This window comes from Myotis lucifugus, unplaced genomic scaffold (assembly GCF_000147115.1).
Source record: "Myotis lucifugus unplaced genomic scaffold, Myoluc2.0 scaffold_46, whole genome shotgun sequence".
NCBI lineage: Eukaryota > Metazoa > Chordata > Mammalia > Chiroptera > Vespertilionidae > Myotis > Myotis lucifugus.
This window is the reverse complement of record NW_005871094.1, coordinates 2606252-2616940: the sequence shown is the minus strand read 5'-3', so window position 1 is coordinate 2616940 and position 10689 is coordinate 2606252. Positions and strand designations below refer to the sequence as shown.

Here is a 10689-nt window from a genome sequence, read left to right as displayed (position 1 = left end):
CCCCAGACAGACTGAGAGAGGAGGTCGAGTAGCCCTTTTATCACTGCCCTCTATCACCCACAGAGCAGGGCCGTATCAGGGGCTTGGGGCACCGCCACTGTCCACACTCAGGGCAGGGCCGATGGGGAGGTTTATGCTCTCTACCCCGTCACACACAGAGCAGGGCCCGTGGGGGGGGGGGGGGGAGTTGGGGCGCCGCACCCTGTCACACACAGAGCCGCAGGGCGATCAGGGGGTTTGGGCTGGCGGGTGACTGAAGCTCCCAACTGCTCCTTTTTTTCTTTTTTTTTTATTCTGGGCCATCTTTAGCTCTAAGGCCTCAGCTGCTGAAAGCAGGTTTCTGGCCTTTGTTTACCTTCTGTATTTGAAGCAATGTTGCGGTCCTGCTGGCTGAAGCCTGGCTGACTAAAGCAGGTTTCTGGGGTTTGGTTTAGCTTCTATATTTGTTACAATGTTTCTTAGAGTTGCAGCTCAGAGGCCGGCAGCGGCAGGCGGGGAATGGGGAACGTTGGCTTCCTCCGTCACTGAAGCAAGCAAGCCTCATGTTCGCTTCAAGCTGCCTGGCTGCCGGCAGCCGTCTTGGCTGGCAGTTAATTTGCATATCGCCCTGATTAGCAATAGGTACGGCTAATTACCATGTTTCTCTTTTATTAGCTAGGATGATCCTTCATGATGGCCTCCTTCACCCAACCCCTTGGTATCCATTTGGAAAATGCTATCTTTCTGTGAACACTTGTGATCAGAATTTTAAAGTAGAATTTTAAACACGTTTTACAACTACGTAGGTAGTGGCAACGTTTTCCATTTGTGTCATCCAGGAAGGTGCTACTTTCTGTTTCTCGGGCTACTGAGTGGCTTTGGCTGGAGGCATCCTGAGGGTTTTCAGAAAAATCACAGCTCTTGGAGGACTAGGAATCTCACTGGGAGGAGAGAGAGGCCTCCTTTCCTTTATTACACCTCGATTCTCCCGCAGTGAATGAATGTTCATACAAAACCCAAATTTCCCCACATACTGCTGGCTCAAGCAAAGGAGCAGTGACTAGCCCCTGGCTGTTTGTCGCTGGCTGGGAAGGAAGACCCACTCATTTGCCTAATTCAGCCCAGCTCGCTCTCTCTCTCTCTCTTCCTCTCTTCCTTCATCGAGGTCTTTCCTTCCTTACCATGTCCAGTCTCAACCAGGTCTTGCCTGCAGAGAATTTTAGTGACTACCTCTGAGCCAGGTCAGCACAATCTGTGTGTTGGCCAGTGAATTAAACCCTGTGGATGAAGGGATCAGTGAGTAATGGTTCACCCAGGCATCTATTTGAAGTTGTAAGCTAACTGGTGGTAGAGAAAGATCTTAAAGCAAGGGGTGAGAGTTTTATCAACTTCCTGGCCCTTTGATCCTAAATCTGAAAATAGAAAGGAAAGTATATCTGAAGACCAACTCCACTCTTAGTCACTTTGCCATTCACTTTATGATTTCTCTTAAAAGCCTTTCAAGCTTTGTCTCACTAACAAGATAGTTCCTAAGCATATACACAGACTCTATAGACCAAAAATATGTTTTTCTACTGATACCATTATCTTCCTCTATTTTTTCTGTATTCATCCCCAAATTTTAAAATAAAAATTTTGAGGAAATAGAAAGCAGGGAAAGGGAAATTAGGCAAATAAATACTGACCCTCTCAGTGTTTGGGGAAGGTGACACCGGAAAAGTCAGCATTTGTGCTACCTGTTACTACCAGAACCAATAAGTAGAGAAAAGGGTTGAATCTTTTTGTTTGTTTTGTTTTTTCCTTTATTGATTAAGGTATTACGTATGTGTCCTTATCTCCCCCATTCCCCCCCCCCCCCACCGCCCCTGGGGTCTGTATCCATTGGTTAGGCTTATATGCATGCATACAAGTCCTTTGGTTGATCTCTCCCCCTTACCCCCACCCTCCCCTACCTTCCCTCTGAGGTTTGACGGTCTGATCGATGCTTCTCTGTCTCTGGATCTGTTTTTGTTCATCCGTTTATGTTGTTCATTATATTCCACAAATGAGTGAGATCATGTGATATTTATCTTTCTCTGACTGGCTTATTTTGCTTAGCATAATGCTCTCCAGTTCCATCCATGCTGTTGCAAATGGTAAGAATTCCTTCTTTTTTTACCGAAGCATATTATTCCATCGTGTAGATGTACCACAGTTTTTTAATCCACTCATGTGCTGATGGGCACTTAGGCTGTTTCCAAATCTTAGCTATGGTAAATTGTGCTGCTATGAACATAGGGGTGCTTATATCCTTTCTGATGGGTGTTTCTAGTTTCTTGGGATATATTCCTAGAAGTGATCTTTATGGGCGCTTTATTCAGATGGCTGGAGATCTGAGAAGATGGAGGAATATGTGTCCTAAAGACCGTCTTATATCTCATTTCAAGCCAACCTTTTCTATAGTGAGAAGAAAACTGTAGGTAAAGGGTTTGGAATTCAGAAGAAAAGTAGGTAAGGGGGTTGGAATTCAGGGAAAAGGGTGAATCAGATAAAAGCTACAGTCTGGCGCTTTTGCTAGCATCCCTTCATCTGCTGACCGGTGATTCCTTATCTGTGTCCTGGGCTACTGACTGGACGTTCTCCCCCTGGAGCACACTGACTTAGATACCATCTTGGTTGCTTGCAGTCCTCCTGGGGCACAAAGGTTGCTGGAACAATGGCTTTCTAGTGCATTAATCACCAAGCCTATTAACTGTATAACCAAAGCTAAAAATTTTTAACCTCTTGAGTTCCCCTCAAAGGTACTGTGAATTTTTTCTTTACACATTTCAGTGTCTTTCTGTGTGTTCCTTTACAATCCAGACAAGTCACTCCTTGCTTTCTTCTGATCTCCTAGCCTTCACTGCAGTCTGAGGGTCAAGGATGGGAGGCCTCGTGGGGTGGGTGCTATCATCTGCACCAGCATTCCAATGTAGGGAATTTTTTAAGGTGCAAATTCCTGGGCACCTCTGAGGTGTGTCCCATATATTTTGGTGTGTGTATGATTTTTTTTAAAGAAATATCCCCGGAAGATGCTGATATGCAGCCAGTCTGAGAATCCCCATTTAGGGTGATAGCCCAGCATAAGTGCCACCAGGCCAAATACAATGGCTAATTGCTCCTTGTTGTACGCCCCGTTCTTGGCACATAAAGGGCACTAAATCCATATTTGTTTATACATTTACTCATAGGAACACACTTTGTAATTTGTCTCATCTAAATTCCACCCTCTACTACTCTTCAAATCACTGAGCAAGTGGTTCTTAGTTGGGGGAGGGGGCAGGGAAGGAGCTGAGACTGCTTTGGGAAATCAGCAAAAGCTAATGAAAGCTTAAACACACAAAATTTGGCCTACAGTTTCGGGGAATTCACAATCTTCCCTGAAACTCGTTCGTGGTTTCTGTTTATTCATTCACTCAATACTCATTTTGTAATGCCCTACTGGGCGCTGGCAGGGGGCTCAGAGCTGAAAGGAACCAGATTATGAACCAGGTTTAGGCAAGCTTTCCAGTTGGGGATGGCTCACGGGTTTTCTTGTCCCCTTCTCAGATTTATAGAAAAGGCCTCCAAAATTTGGCCCACGGTAGAAGGAAAGGAATTTAAATGGGATTTGGAGTTCTTACCACTTTCTGGCTTTGTAACTTAGAAGTATAATTATATGTTTTATCACTCTAACTAGATTTCTGGCTCTGTTAAGGCAGGGCCCATATCCCTGTATGCTAAGCAAGGTACATTAGCTGCATCGGCAATACAGTAATTGGCGCAGGCATTTGGGATGAGTAGGAAGAGATGGTAGGTATTCAGAGAAGGGAGTTAAAGGTAGCCCGAGTGACTCCTCGGAGTCAGGAAAGGGTGGCACCTGGATTTGCTGACTAATTTAGGAGCCCCGATTCCTAGTTTGCAAACCAGCCTTCCTCAGATACATACAAACCATAGGTAACACACTAGGCAGGTTTTTGTTTGATTTGTTGTTTGTTTGTTTACCTGTGAAACCTGAAATGAGAGCCTAGGACTCCAGGACCAATCTCTAGCAGTACTATTTCGAGCCAATCCCTTGATCTCTGTGAACTTCGATTTTCTTCCCGTGCAAAATGACAGAGGTGGGGGTAGGGGTGGGGGAAAGCAAGGTATGTTCTTAAGATCCAGTTGAGACTCACATTATTCTACTGAATGAAAGGCAAGCATTAAAAGGCCAAAGCTGCCGTTCCCACACCCATACTCATTTGCATCCCTTGTAGTATCATGTTGGGGCAGGTTTAGCAATGTGATGGTGACTTACTGTCACAGTTATTATTTCTTTGGTCTAATGTTAAATATTTATTGCTGTGTTTCAAATTGCAAGAGAGTTAACTCTAGATTATCTACTAGCATATTTCTATAGTTATGTTTAACCCTCCAGTACCTCCTCTTCTACCAACTGGTCGAGTCCCTAACCATCAACAGCATAAGACCTTGGGCAAAGCAAAAAGGGTCTTTGAAGTCTGAAGCTTAGAAGGCTTGAAGGTTGAGCTTAGAGAGGGGGTGTCCTTGACCTTGTTCTAAGGCATTTACCTTGGACTATTGGCATGTGTAGTACTCTCTGTTTTGTATTAACTATACCACCTTCTCTGCCCTATTATTTAGAATAATTTAGGGATTGATTCTGTAATAATTCTATTTATTTTCTTTAAAATGCACAATATATATTTATAGCTATGCCTCATTTCCCCTTTAAGTTCTAACACTAGTACATGAGTAAAAGTGATATTTTATAATATATTGTCTATATTAACAAAAGTTCATTCTCTTAATTATGTTTCCATTTTCCTTTTATGCCAGGTATCATTAAAACATTCCAAGTTCACCCAATCCAATTCCACAGGGATTGGTGATCAACAAGAAGGCTCAGACGTGGATATCTGATTGCTTAACCGTGAGTAGAGTTTATGTGACTGGGGGCAGGGTTGGTACTCTGCTCTTAGCAATTATATAGCCTCTCTGCCTGATTCTTGCACCTAAGGATGCATTGCAAGAAGCCAAGCTTTCTTCAATGCCCCTCATCATTTATTTACCAGGCAATCTATCAAGTTCGGAAGGAATTGTTTTGGAATAAGTTTTTTTGCTTTATTTTTTATTTTTTCTTGCATATATAATACCTTAGGCAAAACAGTCCCCTTTCAACAAGGAAGTCCTTACTTCCTGCAAAGAATGCTGATGACTTGAGGTAATGAAGAGAAGATGAGTCAGTTTTTCAGGGGGAATAGCTCCCTTTGCACAAACACTGATGATGTCAGGAGCATTAAGTACCCCTCACTTTCGACAAATTCTTCTCAGCTGGGGGAGAACTTCTACCAGCAGAAAGTCTACCTGGGGAGCAGGAAGAGGGGATTTTAAAAGACAAGGGATGGAGAAACTAAAGGAAACTTCACTTGTTCACAATTTTACCAAAGTGGGCATCAGTAGGATGAAAGTTTTTAAAGGAATTTAGCATGGTTCTCAGGCAAATATTGTTTCAGGATTATATCAGTTACACCCTGTATTAGTTTGCTATGGCTACCATAGCAAAATACCACAGACTGGGTGGCTGAAACAACAGAGATTTATTTTCTCAGAGTTCTGGAGGCTAGAAGTCCAAGATAAAGATGTCAGCAGCCCTGGCTGGGTGGTTCAGTTGGTTGGAGAGTCGCCCCATACACCAAAGAACGTGGGTTTCATTCCCAGTCAGGTCACATACCTAGTTTGTGGATTCAATACTCAGCATGTGTATGGGAGGCAACTGATCGATGTTTCTCACATCAGTGTTTCTCTCTCCCTTCCTATCTCTCTCAAAATCAACATAAATATATCCTCCAGTGAGGATTTAAAAAAAAATGTCAAACAGGTTTGTTTTCTTGTGAGAGCTCTGTCCTTGACTTACAGGTGGCCATCTTCTCCCTGTGCCATCACATGACCATCCCACTGCATGTATATGTCAGACGTCTCTCTCTCCAAATTTCCTCTTCTTAAAAGACACCAGTCATATCAGGTGAGGGCCCAGCCCAATTACCTAATTTTAACATAATCACTTCTTTGAAGACCTGATCTCCAAATACAGTCCTGTTCTCAGCTGCTAGGGATTAAGACTTCAACATGTGGATCTGGGAGGAACACAGTTCAGTCCATAACACCCCATCATCATTCTTTCACGAGTATGCTGATGTGTAGCTTATTGCACATGGACCTCTCTCTAATTCTCCTCATCTGAACTCCCTTAGCATTTATATCACTCTCAGAGCATTTGTCTTTTCTGCAGTTTGGTATAGTCCTTTGTATGTAAAGCTGTCATTTCCCATCGACATTTCATAATTTTTGAAATTGAAGAGTATGCCTTTTACATTTCTCAGAGCACCAGAAGAAGGTTGGTATACAATAGACATTTAATGATATTTATTAAACGACTAACTAACTGAATGAATAAATGAATGGATTAGATGAAGCCTTTGAACTACAATTTATTTGCTTTAAGACTATCTCTAAGTGATTATTAGTGGTGCTTTCCCTTCACTTGCCACCCTTCTGTCCCCACAACAGGTAGAAATAGTCAAGGTCAAGGCTAGAGGGGGCTGAAAGAAACTTGATTAACTGATGGCAGGAGAATTACTGCTCTCCTCAGAGAGGTAGGCAAGAGACAGAAAATAGCAGGAATTTGCCCAGAGAAGGTCATTTTCCTTGAGGAGACTGTTTGGGAACCAAGAGGGAAGAGCAGTGAGTTTTCACTGAGACTCACTGAGTTTGAAGGGACATCCAAGGACATATGTATAGAACATAAGAGATATGCAAGTCTGAAGTTCAGGTGAGAACTAGAGACAGAGATGTTCACAGTCAGGACCTATACTTAGGAATTAAAATCGTGACAGTGGGTGAGGCCACCCAGAGAGAATATGTGGAGGGAGAACAGCTGTGGTTTAAAAAATGCCACCAAAAATTGTACGTAAGAAGTTTCACTGCTAAATGACAGAAGAAAGAAATCTTATTTTTTATTTTTATTTTTATTTTTTTATTGATTTCAGAGAGGAAGGGAGAGGGAGAGAGAGATAGAAACATCAATGACAAGAGAGTCATTGATCGGCTGCCTTCTGCATGCCCCCTACTGGGGATCGAGTCTGAAACCCAGGCATGTGCCCTTGACTGGAATCAAACTCAGGATTCTTCAGTCTGAAGGCTGACACACTATCCACTGAGCCAAACCAGCTAGGGCAGGAGAAAGAAATCTTCAGGCTACTTCTAATGTATGTGTCTATCTATTTCTCTCTCCTCTAATGTCTTGGTCCTGTTTTATTCCTTCTCCTTTCCTCACTTCTGTGGGATATGCCTCAAACCATTCTGGGAGCTTACCCTACCCTTCTAGCTAACTCCACTCATGAGCATGTGTTTGGCTCCCCAGCTTCCTCTCCAGGAGTCTCACACATCAATACCTTCCTTTGGGACCATTTTCTTCACCAGCCAATGAGAACTGACCATACTGGACTGTGGGAGAGGCCCAGGACTAGCCCTTTAATGTCCAAAAGACAGAAGGCAGGTCCTTTTCAGAGTCAGGTGCCATGGAATATTGTCTTATCCAGACAGTAAAGAGGCAAGTTGGGAGGAATGTACCTCTTTTGCTCCCTGAACTCCCTCCTTAGTTCATTGGTCCCTGCTAGTCTCTCTGCACCACATGTGCTTTAGAAGAAGCATTGGAAATATTTTAGGGTTCACAGCATGGCCAGAATGGGGGCTAGTGAGTATAGATGGGCCATGGGTCATGACAGCCATAACAAACTTCTCTCTGGGCTCCACCATCTATTGGGGTCATGTTTACCCCAGCACTGAATTTCCCTAATTTTTTCTCCTTCCAGTGATGCAAGTAAAAAGGGAAAAGATATTTGTTCCTCTTTTATTTTCTAAAGTGTTATCTCTTTTCCTTTAAGTTCTCTCCTTTCTTTTCTTTTTTTTTTCTTTTTCTCTCTCCTTTAGTTCTCTTTCGTTAGCAGCAGAAACCTTTGATCTTCCTTTGGATTATCTGATTGTTAGCAAAAGAGGCTATCAGAGGTCTAGAAGCTTCCTCCTCCTTGTTGGCATAACCCCACCCATTTTTTAAATAATGAACTTGGAGATATCAGCTCTTTCAGGTACCTCCTTCTCTACTTTCCTTTTGGTGTTATTTGAGTAGCCAGGAAAAAGATGCCAGTTTTCTCATAGCTACCCAAAATGTCAATGACACCTGCATCAGTGATTTTTATGCAAGTTCTTATTTACCTACTAGTATAAGTGTTGGGGTCCAGCCCCAACAGGTCCAGGGGTTCCCCAAGGTGTGGACGGAGTCGGCGAGGAAGGAAAGACACGGAGGCCGAGTTCAGGTGATCATCATGACGAGGTTCTTCTTAGCCAGGTTCCTCCCTTTATTGTCCTTTTACATCTATATTTATACTATTTGATCTTAATCCTATCCATTCTATTCCAAAGGTTTCTTATCTCCATTCCAAGGTTACTCTATTGTCCTAAGGAGGTTATTCTAAGTAAAGATTATGTAGTTTAAGCGTGATTGTTTGTAACTACCCGCCTGGCACTTAGTTAAGGGGTTTTACTGATAAAAATCCTCACCTGGGGAAACAACCTTTCTCAGAGAGGTGGTCCTGTTTAAAACACATAGCGTTAAGAGTGGGAGCAAACATATTAAGAACAGTATGCCATATACGCCAGGTCCCTTGAAACATCCCTGCAGCGACTGCGTCAAGCAGCAAGGGTGGGTCGGCTTCCAGCATATAAGGAGAAAGGAGAAATTTTGAAGTCAAGAGAAAACAGTTCTGCAATCTATGAATGGCCTAGGTGGGGTGTTCCAAATGAATGGTGGCCAGTGGCCAGCATAGGTGCCTCCCGACTGTGTTTCATTAATTTCAGCCAGCTAAAGGACTTGGAGAGAAAGATAATTTTCCTATGAACATTTAAAAGAAGTGTTTTGAGTTGTGTGAGGCTTTGCCCTTGTTTTAGAACAGCATAAATGGGAGATTTTTATAATCACTATGGGCCAATATTGTTGGAGTCCCTTGAAACTCCAGATGGAGTGGAAAGAGAAGGTTTTTTTTCTTCCCTTTTCCTTGAGTTTTGCTGAACAAGCCTCCCTGGACACCCTTGACAAAGTGTTGGGTCTTCTGTTTAGTGCAAGTGGGCCAACACTTGTTAGAATAAGATAGAAAGGGGTCTTTCTCACACTAGGAGTCTTTTCTATGAGTTTCTGATTGTGGTTGTAGAACAAAGCTCATAGGTGAGAAAGCCTTGAATCCACTACTTCAGCGGTTCTCAACCTGTGGGTCTCGACCCCTTTGGGGGTCGAATGGCCCTTTCACAGGGGTTGCCTAAGACCATTGGAAAACACATATATAATTACATATTGTTTACAGTAGCAAAATTACAGTTATGAAGTAGCAACGAAAATAATCTTATGGTTGGGGGTCACCACAACATGAGGAACTGTATTAAAGGGTCACGGCATTAGGAAGGTTGAGAACCACTGCACTACTTCCTTAAGAGTCTTACCCCAAGTGCACTGCTTTCAGATTTTTGTCATGAGGCCAAAGGAGGAAAATATACAATGGGCTCATTTGAGGGATTGAGAGGACATGAGGAACACGGTGGATTCCTAAGGTTTCCTGACATTCCGGAGACCTTCATAGTAAAGAGGGTAAGAGGACATTCCAGCGTCACCACATACCGATTTTTAAACTTTGGCCAAATGATGGCATTTTCCTGGCCAGGGAATTACACCTGGCCTTAACCCCTAGAGTGCCGGGAGCGCTATCGCGCTCCTCCTGCAGTGTCACTATTAGATGCTAGTAATTCACTCTTTATTGACAGATTCACCTAAGTGCAGAAAACAAATGTAGTAAAGGTTTCCTTAAGTTTTTGAATATGTAACTTCATTTATTTGCGATTCATAATTTTTTTCCTAAACTGCGGTAAAATCAGCAAAAATGCCTTGGCAATTTTAGCATAGTTCCTAGGCTATTGGTTGGCACTCAAAGGGTTAAGAGGCACCTCCATGAAAGCACACATCCCTGCCTAGCATGGCTACTGATGGAGAGAGAGAGTTTGTGGACACGCCAGGTGGGAGTCAAAGATAGCAGGGAGGAAAACAGGCGAAGTTCTAGAACTTCCAGCCTTTAGTTCCAATAAGCACGAGTGTTCCGTAAAGAGGGACAGAATGGTTGTGCTGTATAGTTTTCAACCCAAACTATCAAGTCTTATCCAAGGTTCCCACCGTGAAGAGTTTGTACAGTTAAAAGACACAGACTCAACTGCTTCCAAGCTCTGCTTTGGGATGTTCAACAAAACGGAGTTGTGAACATCTTGCACTATTCCGTGCAACAGACCTCCGGTGGGATGCAGTAGAACAAGCACTCAATCCGGGTAGGGGGAAAATCTGAGACGTTTTCCTCCCCACTATTCTCCCTATCCCAGGTCCAACTTAATGTCAAATTAAATCTAGATTTTTTCAATTAACATTTACTAGAGGAGATGGCAGAGCTGCATTCCCTGAAATAGATATTTTAGGCCAAACTTATTTCTTAGGGGTTTTTTTTCCTCCTCCTTTTTGCTAATTCAAAACAAAATGTCTATCATTCACTCTAACACCAGCCTTTAAGAGCTGGAGACAAATGGAGTCTGAATATTCACGCCCCTGTGGTACAAATGAACTGT

General features: G+C 43.0%; 1 protein-coding gene across 1 annotated transcript in view; it reads left to right on the top strand.

Moving 5' to 3' along the window:
* CALD1 (caldesmon 1) overlaps positions 1-10689 on the top strand; it is a 200092-nt gene that overhangs the window by 60899 nt on the left and 128504 nt on the right. Inside the window, exon 2 of the mRNA XM_023753542.1 lies at positions 4816-4909. The gene's annotated coding sequence lies outside the window, so the exon portion shown is untranslated. The remainder of the gene's footprint in view (positions 1-4815; positions 4910-10689) is intronic.